This window comes from Artemia franciscana, chromosome 20 (assembly GCF_032884065.1).
Source record: "Artemia franciscana chromosome 20, ASM3288406v1, whole genome shotgun sequence".
NCBI classification, from domain to species: Eukaryota; Metazoa; Arthropoda; class Branchiopoda; order Anostraca; family Artemiidae; genus Artemia; species Artemia franciscana.
Genome location: NC_088882.1, coordinates 18,338,500 through 18,353,859, shown reverse-complemented (window position 1 = coordinate 18,353,859; position 15,360 = coordinate 18,338,500). Strand labels below are relative to the sequence as shown.

The 15,360-nt window shown below is 37.6% G+C and overlaps 1 protein-coding gene across 4 annotated transcripts in view; it reads left to right on the top strand.

Moving 5' to 3' along the window:
• Nucleotides 1–12,997: 12,997 nt before the first annotated feature.
• LOC136039842 (ATP-sensitive inward rectifier potassium channel 12-like) overlaps nt 12,998–15,360 on the top strand; it is a 139,951-nt gene continuing 137,588 nt past the window's right edge. For 3 of the 4 annotated variants that reach the window (XM_065723764.1, XM_065723765.1, XM_065723762.1), the window contains exon 1: nt 12,998–13,140. The gene's annotated coding sequence lies outside the window, so the exon portion shown is untranslated. The remainder of the gene's footprint in view (nt 13,141–15,360) is intronic. The other variant, XM_065723758.1, reaches the window with a different exon arrangement.

The following is a 15,360-nucleotide window of genomic DNA, read 5'->3' as shown; positions in this document are numbered from 1 at the left end:
TCTCAACTCATATGCAATATAGCTTTTTTCGTTTTGAGTCATATTCTCGCTCTATGCTGTAGTTTTGTTTATATTTGTTGAAAAAGAATAATTTTCTGAAATGAAACAGGTTATTCCCGTTCGGTTCTTGGGCTTTTACATCTGGCACCAAGGCCGTATCCAGGGGTGGGTGGGTAGGTGGATTGAACCCCTCCGATTCTCCGAAATATTTGGCCGAATCGTAAAAACGTAGCAAAAATGAATATAAACATTTTTTTGCATTTTTGAAGTTTTTTACCTCCCCCCCCCCCGAAAAATCCTTTTGTAAACCCCTCCCCCCCAAAAAAAATCCTGGATACGACCTTGTCTGGCACTCTTCAAAAATTCAATTACATCAGCTTGAGAACGGATAAAAAGAAAAAAGAAATTAAGTTCCGAATAATCAGATCTAAGTCGGTAGAAAAGGGGGAAAAAAGAAGGGAAAACATGCAATTACCGAGATTGATAGTAAAATAAGAGTTGACAAGACGCGACATTTTTAGTCTTGATTCAAATGACTGCAGCATTCCAGTATTGAACTCTCACTAAAGTTTTGCCCGCTTTATAACCACCCAATCATTATACAAGAAATAAATAATAAAAATCTTGCATGACCAAGTATCATCTGCTTATATAACCAGTCGAGGTTGAGACCAAAACCACAATTTAGTCATTACATATTCTTATAGTGATTTGAATGGACAAGAAAAATATTCCCAAGCGAATAGAGGCTCTTGCAGCTTAAACAACAAGGTCCAAAAAGGATGCTGAAATAAATACTGGCCAAGATGTTCCTAGTACTGCTGCTGAAGGCTCTGGTCAGACAAACAGAGGGTTGAAATTAAATTATATTTTGATGGTTATGCTACGAATTTTGATTTGCCAAAAGGGTATTAAAAAAAATTTAAGTAGTTTATTTGTGGGTTTTTATGGCACTTGGTATCTACCAAGCGGCATATAGCGATCGCAAATTCTGTCGGTCGGTCTGTCTGTCCCGGTTTTGCTAGTTTAGGCACTTCCAGGTAAGCTAGGACGATGAAATTTGGCGGGCGTATCAGGAACCAGACCAGATTAAATTAGAAATTCTCGTTTCCCCGATCCAACCATCTGGGGAAGAGTGGGGGACGGTTAACTCGGAAAAAATAGAATAAATGAGGTATTTTTAACTTACGAACAGGTGATCGGATCTTAATGAAATTAGATACTTAAAAGGATATCGTGTCTCAGAGCTCTTATTTTGAATCCTGACCGGATCCGGTGAGATTAGGGAGAGTTGGAGGGGGAAACTGGAATTCTTGGAAAGCGTGAAAATTGAGGTATCTTTATCTCAATTTTGGGGTTGGGGGGGAGGCGGAAACAGAAATCTTGGGAAAGGCTTAGAGTGGAGAGATCGGGATGAAATTTGATGGGAAGAATAAGCACAAGTTATAGATACGTAATTGACATAATTGGAACGGATCTGTTCTCTTTGGGGGAGCTGGGGGGGGTAATGTGGAAAATGAGAAAAATTGACGTATTTTTAACTTAAGAACAGATGACCAGATCTTAATGAAATTTGATATTTAGAAGGAACTCATGTCTCAGAGCTCTGATTTCAAATACCGACTAGATCCAGTGACATTAGAGGAGTTGGAGGGGGAAACTGGAATTCTTGGAAAACTGGAATTCTTGGAAAACACTTAGAGTGGAGAGATCGGGATGCAATTTGGTGGGTAGAATAAGCAAATGTCGTAGATACGTGATTGACGTAACCGTACTTAATCCGCTCTCTTTGGTGGAGTTAGGGGCTGGGGTTCAGTGCTTTGGCGAGTTTGGTGCTTCTTGACGTGCTAGGACGATGAAAATTGGTAGGCGTGTCAGGGAGCTGCACAGATTGACTTTGTAAAGTTGTTTTCCCGATTCGACCATCTGGGGGGCTGAAGGGAGAGGAAAAATTAGAAAAAATGAGGTATTTTTAACTTACGAGTGGGTGATCAGATCTTAATGAATTTTGATATTTATAAGGACCTCATGACTCAGAGCTCTTATTTTAAATCCCGACCGGCATTGAGCCTCTGATTTTCCTTTTAAATAAATCAATTGATTCTTAGAACTTTGCTAGAGCTCATACCATATGAGCTCTTGGCTCTTCCTGCCAAGTTTCTTAAGAAACTTGTTTTCTTCAGATTACTTGTATCCTACGTTTATATTTATCTCCAGCTCCTTCGTAGTATTAGCATCGAATGCCGTGTTATCTACAAATATAGGAATTACTTAACTTCTGAAAAGAAAACTTTCACCAGGAGCTTGATTCTGTACCAGATTAAATAAAAAAACAAGTATTGTCAACTGAAAGTAAGGAGCGACATTAAAACTTAAAAATAACAGAAATTGTTCTGTATATGAAAGGGGTTGTCCCCTCCTCGACGCCTTCCTCTTTACGTTAAAGTTTGACTCTTTCTCACAACTCTGCTTTTAAAAACAATATAAAAAATTGGTGTAAAGATCAAGGCGTCGAGGAGGGGACAACCCCTTTCATATACGGAATAATTTATGTTAGTTTTAAGTTTTAATGTCGCTCCTTACTTTCAATTGAAAAAACTTGTTTTTTTATATAATTTCTGAATGTTTTTGAATTAATGTATGTTTTGATTTTGGCTCACCGTACTTGAATAATTAAAACGAAATTTGCATATATATAGCCTTTTTTTTTTCTTTTTTTCTTTTTTTTTGGCTAAATGGCTTTCTCATGGTTTTGATCGGACGATTTTGATAAAAAAGGCGTGGGAGAGGAGGCCTAGTTGTCCTTCAATTTTTGGTTACTTAAAAGGGCAACTATAACTTTTTATTTTTTTTTTTATGAATGTTTTTATTAGCAATAAATATACGTAACTTACAAATTAACTTACGTAGCGAACTTCTATATTTTATTACGTATATGAGGGGGTTCGCTCCCTCGTCAATATCTGGCTCTTTACACTAAAGCTTGAATTTGTTCCCGATTCTTTAAGAATGACCCATGAATCAGAAAGGCCGTTGAATAAATAGTTGAAATTATTAAAAATACTTTAGCGTAAACAGCGACGTATTGAGAAGGAGACAAACCCCTTATATACGTAATAATTTCTGTTTGTCTTCAGTTTTCATGCTGCTCCATACTTCCAGTTGGAAAATTTTTTTATTTATTTTCTCTTTTTTTGCTTCAATGATGCTTGAAAATCCTGCGCCCCCTTCATGGACATTCTCTTCCCTCATTATAAATTTCTCCATCGAAATATCCTCCCACGTAACCACCTCCCTCCAACCCCCCCCCCCCCTCCGCCACGAAAAGCCCCTGAAAACGTCTTCACACTTACCAATAACCATTACTGTATGTAAACAGTGGTCAAACTTTGCAACTTGCAGTCCCTCCCCTGAGGACTCTGGGGTTAAGTCGTCTCCAAAAGACATAGTTATTAGGTCTTTCTACTATGCTGAACTCAAAATTTTGTTCTGGGGACTTTGGGAAAAAATGAGCGTGGGAGGGGGCCTAGGTGCCGTCCAATTTTTGACCATTTAAAAAGGGCATTAGAACTTTTAATTTCCGTTAGAATGAGTCCTCTCGTGACATTCTAGGACTGCTGGGTAGATACGATCACCCCTGGGAAAAAAAACAAATAAACATGCATCCGTGATCTGGCTTCTGGCAAAAAATCCAAAATTCAACATTTTTGTAGATAGGAGCTTGAAACTCTTACAGTAGGGTTCTCTGATGCACTGAATCTGATGGTTTGATTGTCGTTAAGATTATATGACTTTTATGGGGTGTTTCCCCCTATTTTCTGAAATAAGCCAAATTTTATCAGGCTCGTAACTTTTGATGGTTACAACTAAACTTGATGAAACTTAGATATTTAAAATCAGCATTACAATGCGATTCTTTTGTTGTAACTAATGGTATTAATATTCCGTTTTCTAGAGTTTTGGTTACTATTGAGCCGGGTCGCTCCTTACTACAGTTCGTTACCACGAGCTGTTTGATGAATTTGTGTCATTGAATGAATTGAATCTGGAAAAAATAAATAAGTAAAAACTAGAACAAAAATAGATGCCAGAGGAACACTGAACACATCTAATAATGTATTTGGCCACAAATTTCCATGTGTACAATCTCAGTAGTTTAGCTTAATTTTTGTGGAGCCAACTTTTTAGTGCCTCCCTTCGCTTGCTCGGGCCTCTGATTCTCATGAGCTAAATACGTCATATAGAGGCTGATCGAAAAAAGTGTTTGGAATTTTTTACGCTACATGCACAATTATCTCTTAAATTTAAACCAACTACAGTTTTTTCCCTTTTCGTTTTTCCCCTTTTCTCCTCAAAAGCTTTAAGAATTGCTTCAGCCTGCATCATTCGATACAATTGAAAAAATATGCAAAAACGCATTCTTCCCAAATTGTCATGTGCGAGGCGTGCACGCGAGGTCTGCGATGGATATACAGTAAAATAAAGATATAAGTAGAGAATGAAGAGAAAGAAAGAGGTGATTTTCACTACTATTCCATGATTATCCATAAAGAAAACAACAGTTATGATAAAAGCCTGATTAAGAGGGAATTTTTATAGTACTTGGTATTAACCAATTAGAAAGAATGAGGTATTTTTAACTTACGAATGGGTGATCGGATCTTAAAGACATTTGATATTTAGAAGGATATCGTGTCTCAGAGCTGTTATTCTAAATCCTGACCGGATCTGGTGAAATGAGGGGGAGTTAGAGGAGGAAACCTAAAATCTTGGAAAACGCTTAGAGTTGAGGGGTCGGAATGAAACTTGGTGAAAAAATAAGCACGAGATACGTGATTGACATAACCGGAATGGATGCGCTCTCTTTGGGGGAGTTGGGGGGAGGGTTAATTCTGAAATATTAGAAAAAATGAGGTATTTTTAACTTACGAAGGAGTGATCGGATCTTAATTAAACTTCATATTTAGAAAGATCTCATAACTCAAATCTCTTATTTTAAATCCCGACCGGATCTAGTGTCATTGGGGGGAGTTGGGACAGGGGGAACCGGAAATCTTGGAAAAGACTTAGAGTGGAGAGGTCAGGATGAAACTTGGTGGTAAGAATTAGCACAAGTCCAAGATACGTGGCTGACATATCCGGACCGGATCCGCTCTCTTTGGGGGAGCTGGAGGGGGTAATTCGGAAAAATTAGAAAAAATGAGGTATTTGTAACCTATGAACGGGTGATCAGATCTTTAAAAACTTTGATAATTATAAAGGATCATGTGCTTCAGAGCTCTTATTCTAAATCCCGACCAGATACGGTGACATTGGGGGGAGCTAGATGGGGAAGCCGGAAGTCTTGGAAAACGTGAAAATTGAGGTATCTTTATGAATGGATGATCGGATCTTAATGAAACTTGATATATAGAAAGATTTTATGTCTCAGATGTTGCATTTTCAATTCGAATCAGATCTGGGGACATAGGGGGCTGAATGGGGGGGGGACAGAAATATTGGAAACCGGAAATCTTGGAAAACGCTTAGAGTGGAGAGATCGGGATGAAACTCGATGGAAAGAATAAGCACAAGTTCTAGATACGTGATTGACATAATTAGAACGGATCCGCTCTCTGTGGGAGTTGGAGGGGGGGGGGGGGTAATCAGAAAATTTGAAAAATTGAGGTATTTTTAACTTAAGAACGGGTGACCGGATCTTAATGAAATTTGATATTTAGAAGGAACTCATGAGAAAAACTAGAAAAATGAGGTATTTTTAACTTACAAGTGGGTGATCGGATTTTACTGAATTTTGATATTTAGAAGGACCTCGTGTCTCAAAGCTCTTATTTTAAATCCCGACCGGCATTAAGCCTCTGATTTTCCTTTTAAATCAGTCCGTTGATTCTTAGAATTTTGCTAGAGCTCGTGTCATCTGAATTCTTGGCTCTTGGCTCTTCCGGCCTCGTCACAAGTGCCATATGAGCTCTTAGCTCTTGTTTCACATATCTCTTGCAACTAACGTATACGAAAAACATCACTGGATCCGAAATTGTAAAATAAAGATCCACTCAACGAATTCTGAGAAAGAGAGTCAAAAGCATCTGGGATAAACATTGCAAATAACAAATGCTAGAGATGAGCATGAAAAATTATGTAGCCCTTGGAGATGAAAAAAAGTCCCAAAAATAAAAGACTGGACAAGCTAAGTTTCAAATTAGTCGCCTTATCATAATTCTAGAATTCCGTCCACACCACCGGACAATAAGACACACGAGATTGAATTAGTATGCAAGATAATAATTTTACTTAGGTGGGGAATGGAGACGTGTTTTCTCTTCTCCAGTAGATGGTGCACAGCCTCATTTTATACATGTTCAGCATGCAACCATCAGTGACAAATCGACATTAGCATTAAAAAAAAATCATCTTAAGGATTATCATTTCAACAAAAGTGAACAGTACTGTGGTTAAACAATTTTAAATCAAAAAAGGACTTTAAATCACTGCCGATTTACCCAGTCGTAAGTCCTTTAAAAATCAAGAATTCACCAAGAAGGTGATTCTATCACCTTTAACTTAGTATACTTCCTGGACAATGAATTCCAAATAAAAAAAAATTGGGCCATGAAGCTACAGTTTGTCCCAAATCCTACCTGTACTTCATCCAATTGCTTACTAGTAGTTTACTGCTAGCCAGTTGTCACTTATCTAGCACTATAACGCTTTTGGAAACAGATTACCTAATGTGCTACTTAGAGATATTAATTCTTGGTTTATTTTGACCAGGGTTCTGCTAATTTTAACCTGTTTTTTTTTATTATTTGTTTTTCTATTTTGCTCATTTAAAAATACGTTATTTTTTTCACTTTTTTCCTTTAAGCTATTTTTGTTCAATTTCTTTGTTTTCGAATGGTTTTATTGATTTCATTCAAGAATTTGTCCCGGACCCAATAACTCCCAGGGAAATTCATTTTGAGGTTTTATCGTGCTTTGTTAATAAAAATGGCCTTTTCTTAATTTTCATCTGTAATAAAAACTGTGCTTTGTCTTATTTTAGAAACTGGCAAGGAAAAATTAATACAGGGGACAGATTTCACTCTTCATGAAGTCAAGGCTAATGCGTTTGCTCCGAAACGCTCAAGGGTATGATGCCTTTTATCTGTATCGTGGCATTGGTTATTTAATTTGGGGGGAGTTTACACTGTTAGGACAATTTCTTATAAATTGGATGTACAAGTGAAGTTAATCAACAGGCCTGTTTGAGAAGATTTGAGGCTTCTCCTGTATCAGGACTATAAACAGGGGCGTATTTTGCTATGAGGTGGGGGGGGGGGGCCAACTGTCCCCTGCAGAACCAAATTTGCCCCCCAGACCTTAGTTTGCTCCTCCCCAGCTGAAATTTAGTTTCTGCAAAAAATCTTGTCAAAATTAAGATACGCCTGCATAATTCAAGTATCCAGAGAAACAAGTTAGTTTTCATTTGTATATCTTTGCCCTTCTGGTAATATATGACTCAGTTTTCAGTTTTCACTGTCATTTTCACCTGACTTGGGAAAGTTGGCTCCGTCCCCCCCCCCCCGGGGTTTTGAAGAAATTATGCCGCTGACTATAAAGGTTATATTAGCAGAGAAAACATTCAAAAGAAGAGGTAAGCAGATAACTCAAATATTTATATGTGAAAATACCAACTTGATAATCTCTATCTTTTGAAATATCGAGGAGTTTATTCCTACTGTAAAATTCATGGATATTATGGGGAGTCGAAGTTTTAGGAGACAGAAGTTTAATGGTTTTATTTTGGACTTCGTACTTTTTTTGTAATATGATCAAAATAACTTGCCAATATAGAGCAAGAAATTTGAAAATCAAGTAGTTGTGGGCATTAAGTCATGGCTAATTGTAATAAAAGCCAAGATGGATAGTCCGGGTGAGAGGCAAATCTGGCATAAAACCATTTTAGGATTGTATAAAAATGATGTCATTTCACTTGTTGGTAGATATATGGTAAAAAAGAAAAAATAAAGTAATCGAAGAGTTTTATTTGACACAAGAATTTTCACTCAGAAAATCACTCCCTGAGGTCCTGACAATGTCGACGCTATAATATTTGAATGTGCTTTTCATGATTTATTTTCATCAACCAATAAAGCCCAAATATTTTACCTTCTTTACTCTCTTTATGTAATTTCCATTTACTATGAAAAATATTTTTAGATTTTATATATTTTAATATTCAAAGGTGTGTACAAAAGTGCGAGTCGGAGTAATTAACCTTCTGTTTGATTCGGTGTTCGATTTTATATAATAAGAATTTCCGAAACAAAGAAGAAAATATTAAAAAGGTCATTGGCTAGTAGAAAGAATAGGGGAATAATTATACAAATTTTTTGCCTGGGTTCAATAAGGTCATCTCAGCATGGAATATATGGAAAGAATATAACAAATGTAAAAATAACTACATAAAAAAGGGGTAAAATCTAAGAAGAATGAAACAACAGACGATAAAACCGAATATATACAATTGCTGCTCCATGACAGAGACCATGCAAGTAGAATATATAGTGGATGAGCTACTACTCTGAACAACAAAAGAGAAACAACCAACAATAAGGTGAGAAAAAAAGTACAAAAGAACTTAATTATTTTTCTGAGAAATAATCCTCTTGTTGGTATCCATTGCTGCTACTCTGTATTTTTTGTATGGTTGATTTACAGTCTTGGTGATGTCGAGTGACGAAAATGCTAATTTTAACAACAGGTTCCTCCGTGAAAATAATAGCATGTTAAATCATTGGTCAAATTTCCTGTATCTCTGTCAATTAACAAATCTGTGAAACGGAATTTTTCTTTTTCATGTTAATGGATTCCATAGCCTATTTTGTAAAACATTTATCGCTAGAGACATCTGTCACCTCCTCAAACTGTACTAAATGGCCAAGGCCATAAAAATGCTTACTGCAGGAGCAGGGAATACCATACAATCTGCTCCCTAAATTGCAGCAAGTTTTGTCTTTTCCAAGATTTAGAAAACTACCTAAGCGTCTTACCGACTGCAGAAAAGTTTCAATATTGTCAAGGAGGCACACTCGTGCCTCTTTAAAGAGGCGAACCACGACAATGTTAAGCGATCTTCGGTTCCAGTGGTCGCAGAGGGATGGGGAGGGATGCATTTCGTAGCCCGAGCTCCAACTAAGAAACCTGCCAAATTTCATCCCCCTCCGACTTTTCCTTCATGGGGAAAATCTGGCCGAAAGTTTCGACCACCCAACCCCACCCCCCCTTAACGTTGTCCGATCGGGCTGAAATTCACAAGTTAAGGTCCCCTAGGGCCCAGGAGCTTATCCGCGAAATTTCAGCTCGATCCGATAACTCCTTCCCTGTTTTCCAGAAACCACGCATAGCCACTTAATGTTCATGTTCTTTTTTTTCGCCACGCCTACAGGTCACAGCCGACATCGGATCTGGGTGTACGAAGACTCATTCGACGCGGAATTCTCCGAGTAATTTTGCTTGAAAGTTTCGTCGGAAAATCTTAACCCCCCGATTTTCTAGCTTAGAAAAACCCCATTTCCCCATAAGAGCCCATGTTAAGTTTTTTGTTGTTAAAAGTTACAAATTTCAACATCAAGTACATCAAAATGATCAGCTCGACATGGTGAGACTGACTGAAAGCTTCAAAAAATTCTGTCTTAATCCGTAAAATTTTTATTTGAGAAAAAAGACAGAAACCCTTTTTTTTTCTGCCACGCCTACAGGTCACAGCCGACATCGGATCTGGGTGTACGAAGACTCATTCGACGCGGAATTCTCCGAGTAATTTTCCTGGAAAGTTTCGTCGGAAAATCTTAACCCCCCGATTTTCTAGCTTAGAAAAACCCATTTCCCCATTGAAGGTAAAATTTTCTCTTGTAATAACATCACTTGTTTGAAAAATTCTTACACTAACAGCAGCTTGGCCCAGCGGAAGCGTGCTGGGCCCATAACCCAGAGGTCGGTGGATCGAAACCGCTAGCTGCTAACTTTTTAAAATTTGTAAAATTAGGTAATTTTGTCAGTTTGAATTTATTGATACAGAAAGGGAGAAAATAAACATGGAAACATGTGATCAGAATTACATACTGGAATGTTCACAAGAATTTATACTGAAGCGGGGGTAAGGCTTGATGGAAGCAAGTTAAAAGAACCATTTAAATTGATTTCCTAATTGAAGCCGTTGGTGAAATTTTCTATTGTAATAACTTGTTTGATGACAAGCATAACAGCAGCTTGGCGCAGCGGAAGCGCGCTGGGCCCATAAACCGGAGGCGGGTGGGTAAAAACCACTAGCTGCTAAATTTTTATTTAAGCTGCTAAACTATTAAAATTATCAAAATTAGATAATTTTGTCAGTTTGAATTTATTGATACAGAAAGCGAGAAAATAAACATGGAAAATTATTATTAAATTACATCCACCATGGATTGTAGAAAAACGTACAGAAATAATATGAAAAAAACTTCGTTTTCTTAAAGAGTTAAAGAGGCTGCGTCCCAAAGTCGAACCTTAAAACGTACAGGAATTAGGAGAGGCAGTTGGGGGGCTGCCGCCCCCAAACCCCCCGCTTTTAAAGACTCTTTTGTACAGGTTTTTTGTTGTGGCGGGCTGCCTCCCCCTGACCCCCCGCTCTTGGCTTCGAAAAGGCCCTCTTTTAATTAACAAAAAATTGAAATGAATGAATAATGGAATAACTTCGAAAAACGTTAAACACAGGAGGACAGGAGAACCATTGCGCCGAAACTAGTAATTAGTAACAATGAAGTCCCCACAGTGAAGTAACAATGAATGAAAGAATTCTTTCAAACAAATATAAAGAGCTACATTAATCCAAAGATGAGCAGAAATAAGGTGGAATAATTTTTCAGGCGTGTAACCGCCAGAAATCCCTATCAGTCAATAATTGAAACTAAAAACAATCAGAAATTACAGTAAGTAACGAAGTCAAACGCAAAAGGAGCAGAAACTACCATAAATAGGAGTGGGGCTAACGTCTCCTGTGCCATCTACATACCAGAAGATTATTTGCATTTTACTGATAACCAAATACATTTTAAACGTTTTCTCTTTTTATGATTTATAAATTTAAACTTAAGACTCAATTTAAACTTGTTAAACTATTTAAACTTAAGTATATATTAAAGTGTCAATCTAATTTCATTTGTTTTTTTTTTCAATAATATTGGTTATGATGGGGTTTTTTTCTTATATTATGAGGAATAAAAGCACATAGATTAAAATAAAGATTGTTTTTAGTAAACTGCAATTTATCTTTTGTCTTTAGGAGGCACAGGGGGTAATAGCCCCACTCCTCTTTGTGGGAGTATTTGCACGTTTGGAGCTTGGCCTTATTATTTGTTGTAATATCTGTTCGTTTTGGGATTCATTAATTTATTGCCCGTGATTTATAGCAGTTCTAAGCTTAAAAAATTATTTAACTTCATTTCCGCTCTTCTTTTGTTTATTTATCTTCTTTTGTTTTTGTTTTTTTCTTTGGTTTTGTTTTTTGTTCTTCTTTTGTTTCTCTTGACTTTTCTTTGACAAACTTATTTTTTTCAAAAATTCTTTGATTAATCACTTAATAAGGTATAGGTTAGTTAATCTTTCTTGGGGAGGGAAGGAGAGGTGAATCCTAAAATTTTAATGCATAAGTTCAAATATTATGTGTTAGGGGGGATGGAAATTAACCTAACTAGTAAATTAACCTAACTAGTAATATTTGAAAAAGATTTGTTTGGACTAAGCGTTTGAATAGGTTACGAGAGGCAGCAGCTCATCTTCTATCCTGACTGATTTTTAGTATCAAATGGAAGGTTAAAGCCATATCATTACTTCACTTTCTGTACAGTAGGGGATAAGAGTATCTTTTAAATTCAGACCTGCCTAAGATTCTGAGATGCTGCAGTTTGCTAAGAAATCAAAAAATAGAAATCCTATAGTTAACATTGGTAAAATTATAGGAAGGTGGCTTTTTGCTATCTCGGAAAGTTGTTTAACTGAGCGAATAAAACTTTTCAGGCAGGTCTTGGCCTGTCTTAACCTAAAAGAAAAATCATTCAGTTTTGGCTTAGCCTGCTTTTTTGGACTTCCGTTGTTGGCACTGCGGTTCCCAGGTAGGGTTGTAATTTGCTATGGGACAGGAGGGCAACTGCCCCCCCTGTAACCCAGTTCCTCCCTCCCAGACCCCAGCTTGGCCCCAGCTGAAATTTAGTTTCTACAAAAAAAAATCTTATCAAAACTAAGTAAGTCTGCATAATTCAAGCATCTAGTGAAAGAGGTCAGTTTTCTTTAGTACATCTCTGCCTTTATTATACTATATATGGCTGATTTTTCATTTTCGCTTGATTTTGGAAAATTGGCTCCAACTTTGCCCTCCCCTTGGAGATTTTGACAAAATTACGCAAAGATTCAAAGAACCGTATTTGGGATGAAGATCTTTTCCTTGGGGTTTCATTCACCTAGTCCAAAGTCACTCCAAGCCCTTAAGAAGTTATTGCCGTGGAAGGGAAACAAATAGAGATGGAACTAGAAAATACGTCACCCTCAGGTAGATCATTTCTAGAAAGTTTTGTTCACGTAGCTCGACAATTTTTTTGGGACATGAGAAATTTTTACCTTCATTCTGGAAATTCGTACTCCCACCCATTACAATTTGTTGGTGTTGTTTATTTTTTTGTTTGGCTCCCCATAAGCTTTTTGGGGACAATAATACTTAGTCCATGGTCGTAGGAAATAAAAAGAAAGCAAACATTCAATTGTTAAGTAATTCTGATTGCTTTGACTTTTGGATTGTCACGTTTTATCTCTGATTCCCATCAGTCTAATTTTTTAGCTTTCTTGAGTTGTCGTGTTCTCCAGCCAGATGTACTTGCGACATAATCGCATTGCTTGTTCCGAAGCGTAATAATTATCTTATCTGTAATGGTCAGATAAAGCAATATGGCCTTAGTTCTAAGTAATCATCTCCGAGGCAATAAGTTTGCAATTTCCCAATCGCGTCATTTGACGTAAGTCTTCAGTCCGCAGGAGGTGTGACGGTAGAAAACAATACATTAGTTTTTTCGGCACGAGTGACTTGTGACATTGGAATAAAACTCGAGAATTAGGAGGTTTGACTGCAGCGTAAGTCTTTATCTTTTTTGTAGTCAATAATATTTTCTAAGAACAAAATTTGACTAAGAAAATTTTGCCAATAGCAAAGAACAGGATAACAATAATTAACGCAAGCGAATTGTGATTTAAGAGTTATAGCAGCGAAATTTCGGGTGGGGCTGTAAGGGACAGAGCTAGCGCTGCAGCGATCCTAAGGACCTCATCTCTCTCATTAAAAATGAAAGAGTTCAATAGATGCATAAAAATTAACTTCTATTGTACTAAGTTAAGATTAAAATCAATTTGACCATCCCCAGTCTTCTTCCGTAGGTTATTTGGTTTGGAACGGGGTCAGTGGCTTGACTCTGCCTTTGGTCCGCTCAACCAGAGCCGACCCAGCTCTAAATAGGTACCTGGAGAAATCTGGGGAATGTAAACAGGAAGGACGCGTGAAGGCACAGCAGGGCTGACCCTACTCCCCCTTTGCACTTCTTGGGTGAAGGGCCATGAAAAGGAGATCAGCACCGCCGGTAGGGACTGTAAAGGTACCAGTACTAGTACCAGTTCAGTGTTAGGATTCATTTATTAGGAACAAACACAAAAGTGGTTCTTGGAAATACAAGTTCAGGCACGGGTTTAACGTTTTCATATGGGTCCCAGCCCTCTTGTTGGTTCTGTTGAAGCTTTTGGCTACAAAGTGCATACATCTTTTTGAGGGTGGATAGAAACTATCCATAAGCGAACCTTGAACGGGAAAGCTCAGGCGCCTTGTCTGGGCCAGCTGTCCATCTAGAGTTTGAACCGAAGGAAAATGCTAATAAAAACGAAGAATTTCTTTGAAAAAAGAATACAATGGCTGTCTGTATTCATTTTCCTCTAAGAGAAATATAAACGTTTGCCCAGCCACGTACGCGTAAATTTATGGGTGTGCGAAAATTAGCAAAAATGGAAAAATAGGCAAATATATGATAAATATGGATCTATGAAATGTTATGTTTTTGGGAGGCCTAGGCTCGGAGTGGTTCCACTCCCCCGGTGTGTTTATGCAAGTTATATATATATATATATATATATATATATATATATATAAACTAGCTGTTGTTTATATATGGGGTTGGCTTCGCGCCACCCCAACACCTAGTTGGTTGGGCGCTTCGCGCCCCCCCAAGCCCCCCCGCGCGCGTAAGTCGTTACGCGCCATATTAGTTACGCGCCATTGTAGTTGTGTCCCTGTGTCCCACCTGTGAATAGAGATAGATATAAATATATGTTTTTAACTACGTAAAACATGCGAATATACAACATTCTTCGCTGTCCCATTGTCTGTGCATATAAATAGATTGTCAGGTTTACTGACTCTTGAACATGCAACATATAATTGTCCATGGGAAAAACAATCCGTATTCAGATCTATACCTCATTATTCTAATGATGTGTCCCTGTGTCCCGGTCGTCATTTATATTCCCTGTGTCCCGGTCGTCATTTGTGTCCGGGTGTCCCAGTCTGTAATTTCTCTTTGAGGTTCCCGGTCGTCACTTATATTCCCTCTGTCTCGGTCGTCATTTGTGTCCCGGTCTGTAATTTCTCTTTGAGTGTTTTTTCTTTTTAGTTTTTTTTTAGTTTTTTACCTTTTTTCTTTTTTCAGTTTTCTTTTTCTTCTTTATTTTTCAGCGTCACTATGAAGTACATATCGACGAACCTTTGTTTTTTTAACTTAAATCTGGTAGGCATTGATGACCTTATCCAAGTCAAAATCCCAAACCCAATCATCATCGCTATCATTTTCAGTTTTGATATGTTTTGACTCTCGCTGTCCAGGTGGATTTTCATCTAACTGCGCGGTTTTGCGTTCTTTAGCCGCAAGCCTGTTTTCTTGCTGTTCTTGTGATTCCTCGGAACGCTTTCTTTTCTTACTTTCTCTATCAGCAGCAAGTTTTTTGGCATAAACTCTTTGAGCAGCTTCCTCGGCTGTTGCCATTGTAGGTTCTTCAGTCATTTTACAATTAAACATTTTTCCGTGAACAAATGTCTTAAATACCGTTAATGACGTCACCGTCAAAGTTAAAATGACGACAACTATTTCATGACGTCAGCCGACACAGAAACATGACGTCACCTGATCCACAGATCCACAGACAGACAACTTATTTTTATATATATAGATAGATAGATAAGTTGTCTGTCTGTCTGTGGATCAGGTGACGTCATGTTTCTGTGTCGACTGACGTCATGTTTTCGACTGACGAAAT